Genomic DNA, 22,194 nt, shown 5'->3' on the forward strand with positions numbered 1-22,194 from the left:
AAGATTTTTGTACAGTGCTGAATTCAAGTTCAAAGTGATCCAGTTTGCAAAAGTGAATGGATATTATACTGCTAAAGGTCATTTGGTCCTCCTTCAACTGAAGAAACAATCCAAGACTGGCTATTGGAAGAAGAAATCATGAGAGGCAGAAGAAGGCCATGAGAGGCAAGTCAGCCAAATAGTCTGATTTAGAGAGGGAATTGAAGAGAAGGATTGAAGAGCAAAGGACATTTGGAATTCCTGTGTCCACAAAGATGATTCAGCATGAGGCAAAAATTGCTGATGGAAAAAGAAGTGACTGATTTCAAAGGAGGACACAATTGGTGTTTTAGGTTCATGGATTGGAATGGATTTAGCATTCATACACATACCAGACTTATCCAAAAGATGCCTGAAAGTTAGGAGCAGAAGGACCTTGAATTTCATGGTGGATAAAACTTGAGTTCAATAACTTTATGGAATACATTTTTTTTCAAATTTTGGGCCCCAAAATTAAGGTGCATCTGATACATGAGGAAATGTGGTATACTATACATACTTTTCTTTGCAAGAAGATAGCTTCTTACTTCATGGATCTTTCAAAGTTGACTTGGATATTTATTTATAAGACTCAAGATGACTTCGTCATTCAAAGTTGTTCTTGCAACAATATTGCTGTTATTATGTACAATGTTCTCTTGGTTCTGATCATTTCTGTTTTTTTTTTTGAAAGGCAATAGGGTTAAGTGGCTTGCCCAAGGCCACACAGCTAGGCAATTATTAAGTGTCTGAGGCTGGATTTGAACTCAGGCACTCCTGACTCCAGGGCTCTATCCACTGTGCCACCTAGCTGCACTGATTCTGATCATGTCAATCTTCATTATCTCATGCAAGTCTGGTTTACAAATTTTTCTAAAATCTAAAAGCTCATCATTTCTTCTAACACAGTAGTATTCTACTACAATCATATACCAACGTTTATTTAACTATTCTCAAATTGATATCTCCTCAATTTCTTGTTCTTTGTTGGGGAGCAAAGTGGTGCAGTAAATAAAGCACTGACCTTGGAGTCAGAAAGATGGAAGTTCGAGTCCAGCCTTAGATACTTGACTCTTACTAGCTGTGTGACCTTGGGCAAGTCCCTTAACATTGATTGCGTCACATCCAGGGTCATCTTCAGTCTTCCTGATTTATATCTAGCCACTGGACCCAGATGGTTCTGGAGAAAAAAGTGAGGTTGGTGACATATCACTCATTCAAACTGGATTCACATACTGGTCATAGTAACACCTTCCTGATGTCATAGTCTTCTTCGAAAGTGAAGGACAAATGTTAGATTAATGCTTTTCCTCTACAAAGAGAGCTGCTATAGATATTTTAGAATTAGTGGTACTGCTGGGTCAAAGGATAGAAATATATATATATATATATATATATACATAATTATATATATATATATATACATATATGATGTATATATAAACATTACATACACATACATATATATAGTTTTATAACTCTTTGGTCATAATTCCAAATTGCTTTCCAAAATAGTGGGATTAATTCCTAGTTCCATCAACAGAGCATTAACCGATGATTTTTCCACATTCCTTTCAAAATGTCACTTTCCCCTTCTATTATTTTAGTCAGTCTGATAGATATAAGATATCTCAGTTGTTTAAACTTACATTTCTCTAATCAATAAGTATTTAGAACATTTTTCATATGACTCTCTATATATGACTATATTGATTTCTTCATTGAACAACTTCTTGCTAATATCCTTTACTAATTTCTCTATTGAAAATGAGTCATATTTTTATAAATTTGACAGTTCTTTATATATATATAATATATGAAACATGAGACCTTTATGTAAGAAATTTGTCTATAAAATTTTTCTTCCAATTTTCTGTTTTCCTTTTACTCTTGTCTACATTGGTTTTGTTGACACAAATTCTTTTTAATTTATGCAATCAAAATTATTCATTTTATACCTCACGATGTACTCATCTCTTGTTTATTCATAAATTGTTCTTCTATCCATAAGTCTGATAAGAAATATGTTTCATGTTCTCATTTTCTTGCGATATCTCCCTTTATATCTAAGTCACATTTCCATTTTGCTCTTATTTTGATCTATGGCCAATTTTTCCAACTGCTTTCCAGCTTTCCCAACAATTTTGACTAAATAATGAGCTACTGGTTACCATAACCATTTGCTACTGTATATTGTATTTCTACTCTCTTTCATTGATCTACTCTTTTATTTCTTAGCCAGTGCCAAATAGTATTGGTAATTATTGCCTTATACTTTAAGATCTGATACTATTAAAGTTCCTTCCTTTACATTTTTATGAATTCTTTTGATATTCTTGCCTTTTGTTCTTTCAAATAAATCTTATTATCATCTTATCTATGTCAGTAAAATGTTTTTTGGCATTGAATAACTAGATTAATTTAAGTAAAATTCTCATTTTTATTATAGGGTTCTACCTATCTATGAATAATTAATATTTCTCCAATTATTTAAATCTTACTTTATTTGTATAAAAAGTATTTATAATTGAGTTCATATAGTTCCTGGTTTGTTTTTGTGGTATACTAACAGATATTTTATATTATCTATAGTTATTTTAAATGGCATTTCTCTTATTATTTCTTACATATTTTTGTTGGTAATGTATAGAAATGCTGATGATTTATGCAGGTTTCTTTTTTTTGTTTTAATCTTTTTGTGTTTTTTTTACCCACTTAAATAAACATGAATATATATATATATATATTTGTTTTCTTCTATAAAACTTTTTTGCCGGCAGTGGGGGTATAGGTGGGGATGAGCTCAGTTTCCCTCCTCTCCCTGCATCACTCCTCATCAAAGTTCAGACTCAGGAGAAAATTTGCTGCCAAGTTCTCATTCTTCTCACAAGCAAAGTAGGAAAGTAGGCCTGGATTACCAGGCTCTCAGGAAACCCCAGGGCCTTGAACCTCTCTATGGCTTCTTTTTCCTGTGGTGTGACCTGGATGTAGTTCATCTGAGGGGATTCCTCACCAATGGCCCCAACCTCCCCTTCCACATCAGACATGTCTGCCAACTCCCCTGTGGGCTCATTCAGCATCTGGATGAACTGTTTCTGGTGCCTGCTGATTTGCTGCAATAATTGAGGGTTCTCCCCGCCTAGCTGCTGCAGCAGGGCTGGCAACAAGGCCGGGTTCTGCTGAATCACTTGTCATGTTCTGGAACTGAGGTCACATAGGAATTCCAGGGGGTTCTCACCTCCCTCTGGGGCAGGTTGTTCAGGGGCTTGGCTCTCCTGTACAGGGCCACTCTCAGACCACAAAGTTTTTCTCATCAATTTTATAGTCTCTGATGGGGACATCATCACTGAGGATCTTTCCTGCATAGATAAGCTTCTGTCCAGACACAGGGAAGGCATCACGACCCTTCCCTGACTCAGTCTTCTCCTTAAGCACCTTCACCATCCCCCCGGCTCCATGCGGATCTTAAAGGTTTGCTGCTGCGGCGTCGCTGGGCCCGGGTGGCGGGCGGCGGCGGGCTCTGTCCGTCCTGTCCGTCCTTCGCTCGGTCCGACGCGGCGGCCTCGGGCCAGCAGACAGGGAACATGCAACTCACGCCACTGCCATCTTAGCGCCCTGAGCCACGCCGGGTAGGTTTATTTTCTATCTACTAGTTTGTTAAAATTATTGTTGCCACCAAGTTTTTAGATGAATCTTTAGGACTTTCCAAGAATACCATCTTATTGCTTACAAAAATAGATAATTTAATTAACTCATTGCCAATTCTGATTCTTTCATTTTTTTTTCTTCTCATTGTTGTTTGCCTTCTAACAGAATTTTGAATAATATTGGTGACAATCAGCATCCTTGCTTCACTCCTGATCTTACTGGGAAGGCTTTTAACTTAGCCCCATAACAAATAAAGTTTGTGGGGCAGCTCTGTGTTGCAATAAATGGAGCACCAGCCCTGGAGTCGGGAGGGCCTGAGTTCAAATCTGAGACCTCAGACACTTAACCTAGCTTACAATCACCTAGCTATGTGTCCTTGGACAAGTCACTTAACCCCATTGCCTTGCCAAAAACCCTTCCAAATATCATTTGCTGATCATTTTAAGGAAAAATTCCTTTGAACCTATGCTTTCAAGAGTTTTTTTTTTTTTTTTTTTTTTTACTTTGCAAGGTACAGCTAATAAGTGTTAAGTGTCTTGAGGCCAGATGCATTTGAACTCAACTCCTCCTGACTTCAGGGCTGATACTCTATCCACTGCATTACCTAGCTGTCCCTCATGTGTTTTAAATACAAGTGTTATATTTTATCAAAAGCTTTTTTGTATCTCTTGATATAATCATATGATTTGTTTCTATTGTTATAAGATTATGTTAATATTTTTTCTTATGTTAAACCATAGAGCATTAAATATTTTTGTAAATATAAGGTTCTTTTCCTTTTTCTTTGATCTCTTTGGGGGAGTAGTCCTTGTATGGGCAACTAGGTGGCACAGAGGATAGATCACTGGTCTTGGAACCAAGAGGACAGGGGTTCAAATCCAGTCTCAGATACTTGATACTACCTGTAAAACCTTGGGCCAGTTACTTAACCCTGATTGCCTCACATCATAAATGGCCACTGAATCAAGATGGCTGTGGAGGAGAAAGTGAGACTGGTAACATAGCACAGCAACCCCTCACTGAAATCTAATTCCTGTGCTTGTCACAAGCATCATCTCCTCTGATGTCATGGACTTCTTTAAGGGGGGAAAAAAACCCATTATCAGACCTTGTGGTGATATTGTTGGATCAAAGGTCATATATACCTGACTTTATAGCCCTTTGTAAATAGTTCCAAATTATTCTCCCTACTGTGTGAGTGTACCTATTTCCCACATTCCCTCTGGCATCTGACATTTTCCTTTTCTATTTTCTGAGACAATAAGATTGGGTGTGAGGTAGACCCAATAATTTGTGAGATGTTTTGATTTGCATTTTTCTAATTAGTGATTTGGAGCACTTTTTTATTTGATTATTGATAATCTCGATTTCTTCTGAAAATTGTTCATATCCTTTGACTATATTTCAATTGGAGATTCATTTCTGTAGTTATGAAGGTACTCCTTTACATTATCCTCTTTCATTCACTGTTCAGGAAAAAATTTCTGTCTGGGGGCCATGCTGTACCAACTGATTGGTGACTTTGCCAGGACCACTATTTCTGGAAAGTCATAACTTTCATGCTCTATAAGTCTCTCCCTCTCCATAAGACTTCTATTCTATTCACAACCCTTCCTCTCTCCAGCTCTGGTACTGTGAACTGGGATCAAATCCATTCTGTTATTGCTTTTCAAAGGGGTTTTGTTAATCTTCTCTATTAGAATGTAAACTTTTGCTCTTATTTTTGTGTGCTGCATAAGCACTCAGTGAATGTTTTTCCATTCATTTTTCCATGTAATCTTTTATATTAAGGTCACATGTATTTGGAATTTATTTTGGTAATTTACTAGCCTAATTCTGTTAACTGTTGATGAGAGAACTTTCCAGGTAATAACAGCACAGTATATATAGGAAATTGCAATTTATTTATCCACTTAAGAGTATGCATACTATCAGTCAGGTGATGGGCATGAGGATCCTATGGCTCCACAGATAACCTATCTATATCTATCCATCCATTCATTCATTCATTCATCTTTTCTCTCCCTCCTTCATAGTTAAGTGATCCAAGGGAGAGTAACAAAAGAGAAGAAAAAAATGTTTTTTAGGTTTTTGCAAGGCAAATGGGGTTAAGTGGCTTGCCCAAGGCCACACAGCTAGGTAATTATTAAGTGTCTGAGACCAGATTTGAACCCAGGTACTCCTGACTCCAGGGCCGGTGCTTTATCCACTACTCCACCTAGCCGCCCCAAAGATACTTCTTCCAAAGAAATTTTGAGCAAGATAGATTGGTTAGTCTGGAAAATATATTTATTGGAATGCCTAAATCGTTTCAGAAGAAAAGAATGTGTCCTATTGAGACCAAAGAAAATAATATCCTCTTAATCAGTCAGTGAGCATTCCATTACTGCTTTATTGGATAGGATAAGGAGAAGTTGGTTAACTTTTGTAAAAGGCTTTTGTAAAAAGGGAATACATTTCCCAGTAGTTGGTTTATCAAATATTGAGTTAAATTATTTGCTATTCTTACTCATTTAGACATCTTATTTGTCTAGGGGACAGACAAACTAGCCTAGCTGAAGCAGCATAGCATCCTGAGGGAAGGGAAGTAGTGAATTCCAGAGAACTCAAACCACCTTCTCTCAGACTCTATTGGAGAAAACTTAGACTCCTGAGTAGTTCAAGAACAATAGGAGTAGTAGTTTTTCCTTCTACCTTTACCCCACCCCTCTCTACACCTGATTTCCCTTACAACCAAATAATGTATACTAAAGCTAGAAAGACTAAGCTGGGGTCAAAACTGAAAAGTTTCAAAAGGTAAGGAGTTTATAGTTTATCTGGGAGTTATTAGGGAACCACTCTAATATATTGAGTAGAAGATTTGTGCCTAAGGAAAATTACTTTGGTAGCAGTGTGGGAGATGCTTGAGGCATGGAGACTATTAGAAGGCCTGTGTTTATTAGGTAGATGAAAAGTATTGAGGGTCTGAACTAAATTGGAGAGAAAAGGGGTCTGATGTGAGAAATGCTGTGGAAGTAGAAACAGCCAGATTTGTCTACTGATTGGTCATGCTGGATCTAGGAGAGTGACCTGAGGAAAATGCTAAGTTTATGAATATGGGAGACTGGAAAAATGATGGGGTCTTTAGTAAAGGACAAGTTTTCAGGGAAAACTAATGAGTTTTGTTTTATAAATGTTGAGTTTAAGATGTCTCTGGGACATCTGGTTTGAAATCTTCAATTGACAATTGATAATGTGGGACTGAAACTCAAGGAAAAGAGTAGGACTGAAGTTGGACTGAGTCTGTGAGTAATCTGTAGAAAGTTGATAATTAAATCCATGAAAGCTGATAAGGTCACCTACAAAAGAATAGAGAGAAGAGGACCCAAAACTGATGCTTAAAGAACATCCTCAATTAGAAGCAGGAAGAGAATGGTGATTCAAGAATCCAGAGGAGAGATTTAGAAAGGGAAGAGGGGTCAATGGTGTTATAGATACAGAAAAATTGAAAAAGATGAGCACTGAGAAGAGGTCATCAGATCTGACAATTAAGAGCCTATTGATAACTTTGGACAGCAATTTTAGTTGAATGATGAAGTCAGAAGTCAGATACAACGAGTTAAGAAATAAATTAGAGGGGTGGCTAGGTGGCATAGTGGATAAAGCACCGGCCCTGGAGTCAGGAGTACCTGGGTTCAAATCTGTTCTCAGACACTTAATAATTACCTAGCTGTGTGGCCTTGCCAAGCCACTTAACCCCATTTGCCTTGCAAAAAACCTAAAAAAAAAAAGACCAAAAGAAATAAATTAGAGGAGAGGGAGTAGAAGTAACAAGTGTAGTCAGCTTTTTTCCAGGAATTTGGTTGAGAAAGAAAGGAGAGATGTATAATAGCTTGAAGAGATAGTGGGATCCAGTGGATGCTGGGGAGATTTAGGCTTGTTTGAAGGCAATAGGGAATGATCTAACAAGGTAGTAGTAGTAGGTGATAAATGAACTATAAAAGTTCATAGTATCCAAGGGGTGTGTTTTTGGCCAGAAAGGACCAAGGCTACAGCACTTCATTCTGACACTTAACGCTTGTTAACTGAAGTAAGAAATTGATAAGTGCCTATTATTTGCTAGTTACTGTGCTAAGTGCTGAAGATAGAGAAAAAAAGACAAAAGACAATCTCTGCTCTCAAGGAGCTCACAATCTAATGGGAAAGACAACATGCAAACAACTAGGTACTATATATATACATATATATATACATATATATATTATCTATCTATCTATCTATCTATCTATGGAAATTTTGGAGATAATCAACAGAAGGAAGGCACTAACATTAAGGAGAGTCAGAAAACACTTTCTGTAGGTGAGATTTTAGCTAAGATTTGAATGAAGCCAGTAGGCAAAGATGAGAAAGGACTATAGTGAGTTCCAGGTATGGAAGATAGCTAGTCAAAACACCTAGTCAGGAGGCAGTGTCTTGTTTTATTGGATCTCAGAGTTCATAGAGTATAGGGGAGATGGATGATAAAAAGCATAAAAATATTGGAAAGGAGCCATATTATAAAAGGTTTTGTACGCCACAGGATTTTATATTTTCTATTATAGGGGAAGGTGCTGGAGGCTATTGAATCAAGGTGGGGGATAGCTGACCTGGTCAGACTTTAAAGCTCAGGCTTTTAGGAAGATCAATCTGACAAGTGAATGGAAAGTGGACTGGAATGGGGACAGATTTGAGCAAGGGAGACTAACTTGAAGACTTGCAATAGTCCAAATGTAAGATGATGAAGATCTGGACAAAGGTGGTGGAAATCAATGGCAAGAGGGAAAGAAGCATAAAGAAGAGATGTTACAAAGGTAGAATCAAGAGAACTTTCCAACAGAGTGTTTAGGATGGGGTGAGGTTAAGAGTGAGTGGAGATGACTTGGAAGACAATAATGACTTCAACAGTAACATGAAGTCAGAGAAGTCAAGTTAAAAAGCTTCATCTCTGCTACTTCGAGATAAACAGTAACAGACCTATAATGCAATTCCGCCAATACAATCCAAAGAAAAAGTCAGTGTTTTTCCCAAATCCCAGCAATTACAAAAAGAAGCCCTCAAGATATAGATAATAATTTATGTTAACTAGGTTTACTGATCAAAACTTTTCCCCAACTTATTTCCACTGAGTGTCACAGAATGGATGTTTTGAGGGGTTTCTTCAAGCAGCCGAGTTTCCCTTAGAGCCCAACACTTTCAGAAATTAAGACAGGCAAAACGATCTTGAGTTCGTTATTTTCTAGAGTGTTTATCTGCAAAAAAAGTTCAATTTCTTTGCCTACAGTATCATTAGAAGTTTATATAGAGCATCAAGCTAGTAGGTTCTCCTACATTAGAAGGATTTTAAGAATGGTTTCAGTGAAAGCCAGTCTACCGTCTAAGGACTAGGCTAATTAAGTAAGTATCATCAAGACAGGCCGCTATCTTGGTAATGGTAATCCATTGTTTTTAATAGGAAGAACAGATCATAGTTAGGCTAAATATTATGTTAGTTCCTCCAATACGTTAAAAGAATCCAGGTCTGCATGGCTTTGGGTAGATCCTTCAGGAAATATTTGTGAACAGACACGGCTAAGAAGTATGGGAGGGACTCGGGACATGTACAAAGGTGGGATGACATCAGACACTTATAGAATCGGAGCCTTAGCGAAGTTTTGTTTTTGCAATAAATGAGTAATTTAATAATTTCCACTTTGGCCGAATCACATTCAGATGGAACCTCTTCTAACGTCTAGTTATGTGGGGTAGGAGAGATGGCAATCCAGGAATCTTGGAGCTGGAGAAGACCTTAGACGGCTATTCTAGCCCAACAGACCATCCTTTTAGAAAGGCAAAAATGTGCATTTCAAGGGAACACTTCCCTTTTTTAACCTTTTCTAAGATCACTGCCAATAACTTTGTTCTTGAGTCTCTCCCCCCCCCCCCCCCCCCCCCCCCATGGTTCTTCAGACTTTAGGTTGAGGAAAGGGTTACCCGGGAGTGAGGGCTTGCTCCAATAAGAGGGGGAAAAGAACTCTTTGGAGACCATTTGTATCTGGTTTAGATAAACTTGAGTGTAGCACGTCAAATGTAAGTGCGGGCGGCGGGGTGCGCCTAAGTCCCGCCCTCTTCTCCTCGCCGAGGCCCGGCCCCGCCTGCCCCCGAGGCGCCCCGCGCGGTGCACCGGGCATTGTCCATGGAAGTCTCCGGGAAAGCTTAGTCGTGCGGCGGCCGCTGGCCCGGCCCGGCCCGGAGGCGGCGGGGCGCGGCGGGCCGGCGCCCGGAATCGGTGCGTTGCCCCTTTAATTGTGTCCCCGGCCCTCGGGCGTTTCTGTCCAGCGCCCACGTCAGCAAATGCCTTTTGTCTGGCTCCCGGGGGGCGGCCGAAGCGGGACTCCGGGGCGGCTGCCCGCAGCGCGCGGGGCCCGGTAAGTGGCGGCGCCGGCGCGGCCGGAGGGCGGGCGGGGCGTCGGGCTGTGCCCCCCGCACCCCGCGCCCCAGACGCTCCCGCGGCCGGGGGCAGGGCGGGCGGGAGCGGGCGCGGGCGCAGGGCGGCCGGGGGCAGGGCGGGCGGGAGCGGGCGCGGGCGCGGGCGGGCGCGGGCGCGGGCGGGCGCGGGCGCAGGGCGGCCGGGGGCAGGGCGGCCGGGAGCGGGCGCAGGGGCGGGCGGGCGCGGGCGCAGGGCGGGCGGGCGCGGGCGCAGGGGCGGGCGCCATTTGCAGCCCCGGGCGCCGCGGCGGCCACTCCGAGGGCTGGAAGCGGCCCCGGGCCCGGCCAGGGAGGCTGGAGCCGCGGGCGAGGCGGAGCGGGCGGGGGCGCCGGCGCGGGGCGGCCCGGCCGGGCGGGGGCAGCGAGCCGCGGCGGACAATAGCCGGCCCCGGGCGCCCTGACAGCTGCCGCCCCGCCCCGTCGCGCCTGCCCGGGCCCGGGAGGGAGGAGGCGGGAAGCGGGGAGAAGCCGCCAGGCGGCCGGCGCCGCCGCCCTGCCCGGGCCCGGGCGGGTCCGCAGCCGTCGGGCGTCCCCGCGGGCGGGAAGGCCCGCGAGCGTCCGCTCCGCACTGGCCGCGGCGCTGAGTGACGGGCGGCCCGGCCAATGGGGCGGCGGCGGCCGGAGCCCGGGTGGAGCGCGCTGGGCCGGGGCCGGGGCCGGGGCCGGGGCCGGGGCCGGGGCCGGGGCCGGGGCCGGGGCCGGGGCCGGGGCCCCGCCAGGCTCCCGCTGGCTCCGGGCCCCGGCGCCCGGCCCGGCCCGACGGGGGCAGCTGCCGCGCCGAGCCCCGCTTCTGAGCGGGGGCCGCAGAGCCGAGGGGACCCCCGATCCTTAGGGGCCCCTGAGGTCCCCCCGACCGGCCCCTCCCGGAGAAGTGGGGAGGCCCAGCGCGGTCACGTGCCTTAGGTGAAAGGATCCCAGAGCCTTCTGCCATTACATCCCTCTAATGGCCGCCGGAACAAACCTATTGAAAGTTCGTTTTCGTTTTGTATTTTTCTTACAAAAGTTTCTTAAACGGATCAGGGGCTGTGCCTTGAAGAGAAATCTCCCACATCACAATGCATGCAGTTTAAATATCACTATGGGTTTTTTTAAAAAAAATTATTGAAGGCAATGACTTGCCCAAGGCCACACAGCTAAGTGAGGCCGCACACTTGAACTCGGGTCCCTCCTGATTCCAGGGCCAGTGCTCTGTCCACTACGCCACCTAGCTGCCGCCATCATGGTTTTTAAAAAAACCCACTACACAAATATTCCAAACAATGTTTTACACAGAAACTTTAAAAGATCAGATTTTGATTATAAACATGTTACAAACTCCCGGATTCATAGTATCCCAGATGAAGCAGTAGAGACCTAGAGGGCAGTATTCTTTCTAGTACACTATTTTACTTCCTCACTTAAGATCTTTTATTGCCCTTGAATGAGGTCCAAAGGGAAACTGTCAAATATCAGGTAGAATTACAGCAAAACTGTGGTATAAATGTGCCACAATAGGGTGACCAGAGTCTGTAATTTCTGAGAACCACAAATACTGTTTCTTTTGATAAACTAAGTGGTACAAGGAAGGAGCTCCAAGTTAATAAAACTTGGAAATTGTGAGATACTGATACAAAATGTTTCAAAAACTTATCAAAAATATCCTTTTTTTTAAGGCAATGGGATTAAGTGGCTTGCCCAAGGCCACAAGGCTAGGTAATTATTAAGTGTCTGAGGCCAGATTTGAACTCAGGTACTCCTGACTCCAGGTCTGGTGCTCTAGCCACACCGAAGATACCCTCTTTTGAGATAATGATTCTTAACTACACAGCCTAGATTAAAACAATAACATAGTTGAGGATTCTTTTTTCATCTTTTTAAATCAAAATGGATTGGTCATCCCTGAAGCTGAAGTCTTGTCAATCAATAAGACAATGGGATCACAAAGAGTTGGATGGTATGAAATCACTAAACAACAAAAGTAGGTTTTTACCCCAAAACACAAATTCATACTTAATTGCCAAAAGAAGCCTGGATACAAAAATCAGATAATTTGTGTTCAAATCATAGGTCTTTTTTTGTTTGTTTTTTGTTTAATTAATTAATTTATTTTGAATTTTACTATTTTTCCCTTAATCTTACTTCTTCCCCCCCACAGAAGGCAGTCTGATAGTCTTTACATTATTTCCATGGTTACATTGATCTAAGTTGAATGTGATGAGAGAGAAATCATATCCTTAAGGGAAAAAAATAAAGTATAAGAGATAGCAAAATTACATAATAAGATAATTTTTTTTTCAAACTAAAGGTAATAGTCTTTGGTATTTGTTCAAACTCCACAATTCTTTCTCTGGATACAGATGGTATTCTCCATCACAGATACCTCAAAATTGTGCCTGATTGTTTTTCACTGATGGAATGAGCAAGTCTATCAAGGTTGATAATCACCCCTATATTGCTGTTAGTGTGTAAAATATTCTTCTGGTTCTGCTCATCTCACTCAGTATCAGTTCATGCAAATCTTTCCAGGCTTCCCTGAATTCCCATCCCTCCTGGTTTCTAATAGAACAATGGTGTTCCATAACATACATATACCATAATGTGTTCAGCTATTCCCCAATTCATGGACATTCACGCAATTTCCAATTCTTTGCCACCACGAACAGAACTGCTATGAATATTGTTGTACAAGTGATGTTTTTACCCTTTTCCATGATCCCTGCAGGGCGTCGACCCAGTAGTGGTATTGCTGGATCAAAGGGTATGCACATTTTTGTGGCCCTTTGGGTGTAATTCCAAATTGCTCTCCAGAAAGTTTGGATGAGTTCACAGCTCCACCAACTATGTATTAGTGTACCAGATTTCCCCCATCCCTTCCAACAGCGATGTTGTTCTTTCTGTTCGCATTGGCCAGTCTCAGTGGTGTGAAGTGGTACCTTAGAGATGTTTTAATTTGCATTTCTTTAATGAGTAGTGATTTAGAGCAATTTTTCATATGACTATGGATCACTTTGATTTCCTCATCTTTAAATTGCTTTTGCATATCCCTTGACCATTTGTTAATTGGGGAATGGCTTTTTTTTTAATTTGACTCAGTTCTCTATGTATTTCAAATTATAGGTCTTCAGATTATTAACCTTGGGAAAAATCTCTTTCCTTCTCTTGGACAATATTTTACTCATCTTGTAAGGGGTTTCTTCCAGTGATAACATTCTGTAATTCTATGACTTACTACAAGTGAAATAAAGAAATTAGTTGATGCTGACAAGGAAGCTAATTCATTATTTCAGAAAATAATGAATCTTTTGGATATTGCTGACAAGTCAAAGAACACATACTAACAATGAAGATTATCTGGAGAGAGAGCTCATTCAATCTTTTAATTTAGGAATATCACAGAAAGGCAGCATGTAAGCTATGAGAAATTTTTGTTCAAGAAAACTGATGCACTAGCAGCTCTGTTCGTGGTGGCAATGAACTGGAAATTGAGTGAACGTCCATCAGTTGGGTAATGACTGAAAAAATTGTGGTATATGTACATTATGGAATACTTTTGTTCTATTAGAAACCAGGAGGGATGAGAATTCAGAGAAGCCTGGAAGGATTTGCATGAACTGATACGAGATGAGCAGAATCAGAAAAACATTGTTCACTCTAACAGCAACATGGGGTGCAACAATCAGGGATAATTTTGGGGTATCTGTGATGAAGAATGCCATCTGTATCTAGAGAAAAGAATTGTGGACTTTGAACAAAGACCAAAGACTTAATTACCTTTAATTATAAAACCCCATTATCTTATTATGTAATTTTGCTATCTCTTTTATTTTTTTTTTCCTTAAGGATATGCTTTCTCTTTCAACACATTCAATTCAAATCAATGCATAGCATGGAAGAAACAACGGAAAGACTAACTGCCTTCTGTGGAGGGGTGGGGGAAGGGAAGTAAGATGAAGGGAAAAATTGTAAAATTTGAAAATAAATAAATTAAAAAAAAAGAAAGCTGATGCACTAAATTTAGTGCATCACTTGATGTTCATCTGCTACCACAGCACTCTAATTATTGAATCTTTACAAAAAGATTAGATTTTGTTCAGTAAGATAAGACCAGGATTGTGCAATAATATATTTTAGAAATCCATCAAAATATTTAAAAAATTTTAGCCCTTAGGGGCTTTAAGCTTAATTAGGTGAAAAATCTTTGCAAAAATCTTTCAAGCTAGATAAATGAGTCCGTCCTTAGTGCATTTCAGATGTTTTCTTTAGGATCCTGGCTCCAGAATGGGACTAAGACACCGTTTTATCTAAATCCATTCCTATTATACAAATAAATGATTTGCCCAAGGTCACTTAAACTGGGATAGGAACTAGAACAAAGATCCTCTCCCAGAGTGAAGACGCTTCAGAGCAGACTACAATCTCCTATAACCCTTTTTAATATATGAATTATTATAGAATTTTAGATATAAGAAATATTTGAAGTTTTTAGTTTTAATATTTGGAATTTTAATTCCTATATAAAGCCTGCATAATCAACTAAGTAATCAGTAATAATATTTAATGTTTTGAGTAATGTCCTTGTCTAAATAGTGAATTAATGAGGTTAACACTGGAAATCAGAAGATGATAAAACTATCAGTCATGTATATTGCTTCAACAGGGTTAGTTCTATAATTGTCTAATAATAAACTTTTTGTTAGATTCAGGTAAACTAGTTCTAAAAAACTTTCATTCTAAGTGTCAAAATATGATGCAACCAGTTAAAAATTGTGTTCATTCTTCAGCTTCCACTGAAATAGGAGACCACTTTCAAAGGTTTAGCAAGTTTAAATTTTCAAATCAACAAAGCTTTTATTTATAGCAATTAGTACTCAAAATTAGTATTTCCAAGAATATAGTCAACATCCTTAATCATCTTGCTAAAATACAGTGATGCTTGATTTGTTAGTAGTATCTGCTAGGGTAGAATTTAGCTAATTACTGTAGTAGATATTTCATTAGTATTGTAGAACTGTTCAGGGGATAGACTATATTGAAGAATAGGTTACTTTAAAAAACTAAAGAATTATCTGTTTGTCACTGTTGCAGTGAAAGGTCTGGTAGTCTATAATCATTGCTTGGAATACCCACCTTTAAGGCAGATCTGCCATAAATATCATGCCTTATAATGATACTGAAGTAAAATGGATTTACTTTCTATCTTATGAATATTTCCCAGTCTACAGAGCCCTTTTAATTGGTGTCTTTAATGTTTTTATAATTTATTAAAATATATTCCAGTATTTACCCCTAAACTTATTCTACCTTTCTTATTCCTTTCTTTGCTTTATTTTTTTAAACTAGTCTAATCACTGAATGGATATTGTCTCAGTCAAACTGAGACCTGTTAAAAGACCTTAGCTTAGAAAGGCCAAGGTCTCCCACTGCATCCAGAGCCTGTCATCCTGAGCCATATCTGCCCACTGGACCCTTATGGCTCCTGAAGAGAAAGTGAGACTGGTGAATTTGAAAGCCCCCCCCACCTCTTTCCACCCCCCACCCCCACCCACTTAAATCCAATTCACTTGTTATGGCATCACCTCCCTGATATCTTGGTCTCTTTGAAAATGAATGGCAGGGGTGTCTAGGTGGCACAGTGAATAGAGCACCAGCCTTGGAGTCAGGAGTACCTGGGTTCAAATCCAACCTCAGACACTTGATAATTACCTAGCTGTGTGGCCTTGGGCAAGCCACTTAACCCCATTGCCTTGAAAAATCTAAAAAAAAAAAAATGAATGGCAACAACAACCTCACCAATACTCTGATAGATTTGTGTTCTTATCAATATAGATACTTCCTCTAAAATGCAGAATGCATTATACCCTTGCCTGGATATAATACTTGTTCTATACTACTATTGTAGATGTCTTTCATAATTTCTTTTAGAGGGTCTGTCCACCATACTTGTGTTCTCCTAACCTTGTGTGGTTAGCAATGGAATATTGTTGTTTATCCCTCCTCTTTCTTTATGACACTTTTAAATATTCCTAGTCCTATGTTTCTCTGTTATCCTTTATGCCACTTGTCTTGTCCTAATTAGTGAATTAATGAGGTAATAATCGAATGAGGTAGCAGTGGTAACATTTTTGAGATAACATTTTTCAGTCTACCTGTGTTCATTCTGTGCCTTTCTTACATCTTCATTTTCATCTACCTATTATATAAATCAAACCAGATGTCCTATAGACATTTTAAACTCCATATGTTCAAAATGAAACTCATTACCCATTACCCCCTTCCAAATTTCCCTATTACCATCTTCTCAGTTCCCCAGCCTCAAAGCCTAGGTGCCATCTGTTACTCTTCCATCTCTCTCACCTTCCATCATCTAGTCTTTGATGATAGATGCTGCTTTGTCTTCTCATGCTTGGACCTCATGCAGTAGCCTGCTGGTTGATATCTTTGTTTCAAGTCTCTCCCAATTCAGTCCATTCATTCCACACTCAGCAGTCAAAGTGATTTTCCTAAAAGTACAGGTCCAGCCATGTTACTACCCACTCAATAGACTCTAGTAGCTCCCTGATCATCTCCAAGATAAAATACAATATCCTCTTGGTCATTCAAAACCTTCTATAACCTATTCCCCTTTACCCTGCCTCCCACCTTTCCAGTCTTCTTACCTCCTTCCTTTTCTCCCTCTCCACAGTCCACCTCCCTTCCTGATCCTGGAACAAAACACTGCCATGTCTCAGCACTGAGCATTTTCACTGGCTGACCCTTTGCATGGAATGTTTTTCTTCTCCTTCAAATTCCAGTTAAAATCTCACCTACAGGGAATGTTTCCTAATTCCTTTCAATTCTATTGTCTTCGTTTCTTCTGTTGATTATTTTCTTTATATCCTATATATATCCTGTGTGTACAGAGTTGTTTGCTGGTGTTCTCCATTAGATTGTAAACTCCAGGGAGTCAGGAAAGATCTTTTATCTTTCTTTGTATCCCCAGAGCTTATCACAGTGCCTGGCACATAGTACATAGTAGGCGCTTAATAGATGTTTACTGACTGACTATTATACTCTCTATTTATCATTGGATTGTCCTCAACACAATTCTTTGGAGTCTGTGGTATTTAAGAATGACTCCTAAACATACTTTGGCACTGGGAGGATATGGCTGGAAAAGGTGGCTTTTGTTTCCTGTACAAAAATTTCCTAAGGTAGTCCAACCCTTTCAATTCTATTCAATTTTGGGTTCATTTGTAGTGTACATACAAAATGTATACTGATGTAACTGCTTGTTGTAATCTAGACAGTAAACATTCTTAGTTTTTCTTGAAAGTTTTCTTAGATTTTCCTGAGGCAGCAAGGAAGCCCAGTAGATAGAATGTTGGGCTTGGGGTCAGAAAGGAGGTCAGATTTGACCTCTGGCTGCCTCAGTTTTCTCAAATATAAAATGAGGGTGATAATAATAGCACCTAGCTCACATGGTTATTGTGAGGATCACATGAAATAATATTTGCAAAGCCCAGCACATAGCAGGTATTTGACAAACAAATGCTTATTCCTGTCTTGGATGAATGGTTTGGGAACTCTGGATAAATAAAATCTAATTTAGCAGTCCCAAGTGCTTTTTTTTTCTTAATTCTCTCTACATAGACTTTCTGAGTCAGTTTTGGGATTCCAAAGTAGTGGTGATGGTGACAGTGTACAGATCCTTAGAGAAGCCTGCCTGCTGTCTTCTCTACCAAGATGCTGCTCAGGAGCGGCTAGGTGGCACAGTGGATAAAGCACTGGCCCTGGAGTCAGGAGTACCTGGGTTCAAATCCGGTCTCAGACACTGAATAATTACCTAGTTGTGTGGCCTTGGGCAAGCCACTTAACCCCATTTGCCTTGCAAAAACCTTAAAAAAAAAAAGATGCTTCTCAGAACATGGAAAAAATTATGCTCATGAAAATTTTGTAAAGATGGGGAACTAGGGCTCTAAATAGTCTCTAAACTGTCCTTTTTGTTGATAAAAATATCTGAGCTATTTTCCCTCATCTTGATTCCATTCCTTCCTTTCAGATATCTTAAGAATTGATCCCTCTTTGCTGTTTTCTTCCACGATCCTCAGTAAGATTTTACAAAAGACTTTTATCTGCTAAACCCATAATGCTCTTAGCTGTCAAAGCTCTCTATTTGGTAAGGAGATCAGGACTAAGCTAGCCAGGACTAACAATAGTCCCATCTATTGTCCTTGTTGTGACAATTTATATTTAGAAGTTGTAGCAATTTATATTAAGAAATTAAATTCCTTAAGAAATGATAATAGTACTTCCTTTTATTCAGTTCTCAACTTCAATGTGAGGTAAGTTAGAAATGACTCAATTGCATGATAGATTTGATTTTTATTCCTTCTAGTTTGGTATTGATTTTGATCTCTTATAGCAGATTGGTGATGTGACTGTACAAGTGATTCAGAATTGATTTCTCAATTAGTAATGAATTATTTCTTGTTAATTAGAATATAATCAATTTCAGTTTTTAAAATATTTTTGATACCTGTTACATCTAGTTCTTTAGTTTTTTTGAAGAGAGTATATTGAAGATATTATTTGAGGACTGTATATATAGACAAGAGGCTTCTGTAGTCTATAAACCTTTGACTTCTTCTTTTGTAATTCTGAACCAGATTTTCAAATATTTTTCCTCCATTTTTCCCTTTGCTCACCTTGGGATACCAACATATATGGTGATTTACTTTGCAGCACTTGGGTTGGGGAAACAGGTGACTTGACCAAGATCACACAGCTAGTAAGTGTCTTAGGCCACATTTGAACTCAAATTCTCCTGACTCCAGGATCAGTGCTCTATCCACTCTACCACTGCTCCCTTTGCTGCATCTTAACAAGGCTTTCCAAAGAATTTTTCCTAATCTGCAAGATAGTTATTGCATAAGCCACATTTTTCATGGTGGTCTTTTTTGCACATACTTTTGAGAACTGAAATTTAAGTTGATCAAATGTCCCATGAAATGGTGTTTTTTTTTTGTTTTTGTTTTCTGTGAATAAAACTAACTCAACTATTTCTATTCTGGAAGAGCTAGAGAATTCTGTTTAGTTGTAACTTGCTTTGTATCCAGTTTGATTTATAATGAGAATGCCAAAATTTATATGATTCAATTTCTTCATGAATATGTCTGCTGATCTATAGTGTGTCAGTGACTAAGGGAATGTTTCTCTCTACCTCAATCCTCTCAACCCCTCTACCCCGCCCCCCAAACAAAATAGGAAACCCCCTGCAGAGCTATTCTTTTTTCCACTTATTATCCTTCCTACAGTCAGCAGAATTCTGGATTTCCTTTTCTTACCACCTTTGTTCAGAGCATCTTGCCCATCATTTTGTCTGCATTTTTTAATTTTGGCCATCAGTCCAACTTGGGTTTTATAATCTGTCCAAAAAGTAAATTAACAATTTTCCTTCTGGTTGACTGGTTGACCAGTTATACATACTATGTGTAAAAACTGTGACTTTTCTTAACTATTTATCTTACTATTAGAAAATTATTTATAATATTGGAATAAATGATTTTTCCATAGTTTGGTGACTTAAGTAGTACATTATCTCCATTCCATAGAGGAGAAAGAGAGGTCCTAAGTCACAGAGCTAGTGAGAACAAGATCTGAGATGTAGGGTTCAGGTCTCTTGGGTCTAAGTTTAACTCTTACCACTATACTATCTAGCTTGTTCAATGCTTGTCAAAAGAATTTTTTTCTCCTTCAGGATTTAATAGTTTAAGTTGCATGATTTCTAACTCCTGGATTTTTTTTTTTAAGGAAAAGAGGGAAACAAGCATTTATCAAACTATATTATGTGTGAGGCACTCTGCTAAAGTGCTTTTACAAATATTTTCTCATTTGATCCTCACAACAACCCTAAAAGGTAGGTGCTTTTATTATCCCCTTTTATAGGTAAGGAAACAGGTAAATAGAAGCTAATACAACTATTAAGTATCTGGGTTTAAACTCAAATTTTCCTAACTCCAAGGCCATTGCTTTATCTACTGGATCACTTAGCAGCCTCTTGAGCCTTGGTCTTCCTTGAACTTGGTGAAGTATAGACATCAGTTATGACTGGATTCCATTATTGGCTGGCATGGGAGCTTTGATTCTTCCACTCTAGTCAGTCAAGTCAATAAACAGTTATTAAGCACCTATGATGGGCCTGGCACTACCTAAGCACTGGAGCACAAAAAGACTGTCCCTGCCCTCAAGGAGTTCACATTTTAATGGGAGAGAAAATAAATAAATAAAATAAATCTATATTAAGAAGCTATATACAGAATAAGTAGGAAATTAAACAGTAAGGCATCAGAATTAAGAATGGTTGGAAAAGACTTCTGTAGAAAATGGGATTTTAGTTGGGACTTAGAAAAAGCCAAAGAAGTTAGTAAAGTGGAGGAGGGAGAGCATTCCAGGCAGGAGGGATAGGTAGAGAAAATGCCTGGAGCCAGGAGATGGAGTACCCTATTTTTTAAACAGCAAGGAGGCCAGTTACCACTGGATCAGAATTGGGGAGTAGGGTATAAATACTGAAAAGCTAAAAGGGGACCAAGTTATGAAGGGCTTTGAACAGCAAACTGATTTTAAATTTAATCCTGGGGAAAATAGGGAGCCAGTGGAGTTTACTGAACAGGGGAAGTGATATGGTGGAATTTGTGTTTCAGGAAAATCCCTTTGGTGGCTGAATGAACTGATTAGTGAGGGTAAATATTCTAGAAAGAGATCAAGTTGAAATCAAGAGGCCTTGACAATAGGTTGGATAATGGGGAATGAGATATAGTAAGGAGAGGAAGGTGAAACTTAGGTTGTAAGTCTGGAGGTCTGAAAGTACTTCACAGTAATAGGGAAAGTAGTGGGGGAAAGGGAAGGATAATGATTTCAGTTTTGAACATGTTCCATTTAAGATTACTGGACATAGAGTTCAAGATATCTGAAAGACAATTGGAGATGTGAGACTGGAGATCAGGAGATTGGTAGGTTTAATAATGATCACCATAGAGATGATAATTAAACCCCTGGGAGCTGATGAGATCAGCAAGTAATATAGAAGAAGAAGATAAGAAGGTCCTAGACAGAACCCTTTTGGACAACTATGGTTAGACAACCTTTTATGGTTAAGGATGCCACAAAGGAAACTAAGAAAGAGTGGCCAGATGTGTAAAGGGAAAACCAGGACAGAGTAATGTCCCCAAAACCCACAAAGGCAAAAGAGAATAGAGTTATCAGCAATATCAGAAGCTGCACAGAGATCGAAGAGAATGAGGAATAAGAAAAAATCATTTGACAATTTAGAGATTATTAGTAACTTTGGAGAGAGCAGTTTCAGTGAAATGATAAAATCAGAAGCCAGATTGTAAAGGGTTAAAAAGAATGTAAGAGGAGAGAAAGTGGAGGTATTTATTGTAGATGACTTTTTTAAAGAGTTTAGCCACAAAGAGCAGAAGAGACATAAAATGATAGTAAGGATGGAAAGAACAAGTGAAGTCTTTTTTTTGAAAATGGGGAAACAAGGGCAAGTTTGTATGAAGTAAGGAAGGAGTCAGTAAACAAGCAAAGATTGAAGATGAAGTGACTGAGTGGATATGACAGAGGGGGTAGTCCGGGGGCTTGCCATATTGGTGCTAGATTTATTTAATGTGGACTTACTTGATCAGCATGTTTTACTGTAGTTCGGAACTGAGCTCAACTGAGGTTTTAAACTGATAGACTAAAATAAACCTTTGTTAATCCATGAAGAGTATTCTTTTAGGCACTGAGAGAGATGCAGAGTTTACATAAGAAATGGTACTTGCTGTGAAGGAGTTTGCAACCTATTAGCATAAGACATCAACACAGATTGTTATACCAAGATATTGTTATTATAATATTCAATATTATGTGACATAGATTAGAAATATGAAAATAACATGTTATGTGAGGTCCAAGAAGACCTCAATTTGAGGAGCTCAGACAAAGCTTTGTGGAAGAATTAGCATTTAAATTTGTCTTTAAAAGCTAAAAGAACAAGGAAGTCACACATTTAGGGCATAAAGCACACTTAAGCAAAGTCAC

At 39.7% G+C, this 22,194-nt stretch overlaps 1 protein-coding gene and 1 pseudogene across 5 annotated transcripts in view; one reads left to right on the top strand and one right to left on the bottom strand.

Moving 5' to 3' along the window:
* Positions 1 to 2,844: 2,844 nt before the first annotated feature.
* LOC141508148 (UV excision repair protein RAD23 homolog A pseudogene) lies at positions 2,845 to 3,416 on the bottom strand (annotated as a pseudogene).
* A 6,556-nt stretch (positions 3,417 to 9,972) lies between these two features.
* ZBTB8A (zinc finger and BTB domain containing 8A) overlaps positions 9,973 to 22,194 on the top strand; it is a 52,521-nt gene continuing 40,299 nt past the window's right edge. The window contains exons 1-2 of one of the 5 annotated variants that reach the window (XM_074217719.1): positions 15,778 to 18,895; positions 19,918 to 20,023. The gene's annotated coding sequence lies outside the window, so the exon portion shown is untranslated. Of the gene's footprint in view, positions 10,089 to 15,777; positions 20,024 to 22,194 lie in introns of those variants that run through there. The other 4 variants (XM_074217720.1, XM_074217717.1, XR_012474501.1 and 1 more) reach the window with 4 other exon arrangements.

This window comes from Macrotis lagotis, chromosome 1 (assembly GCF_037893015.1).
Source record: "Macrotis lagotis isolate mMagLag1 chromosome 1, bilby.v1.9.chrom.fasta, whole genome shotgun sequence".
Classification (NCBI taxonomy): domain Eukaryota; kingdom Metazoa; phylum Chordata; class Mammalia; order Peramelemorphia; family Peramelidae; genus Macrotis; species Macrotis lagotis.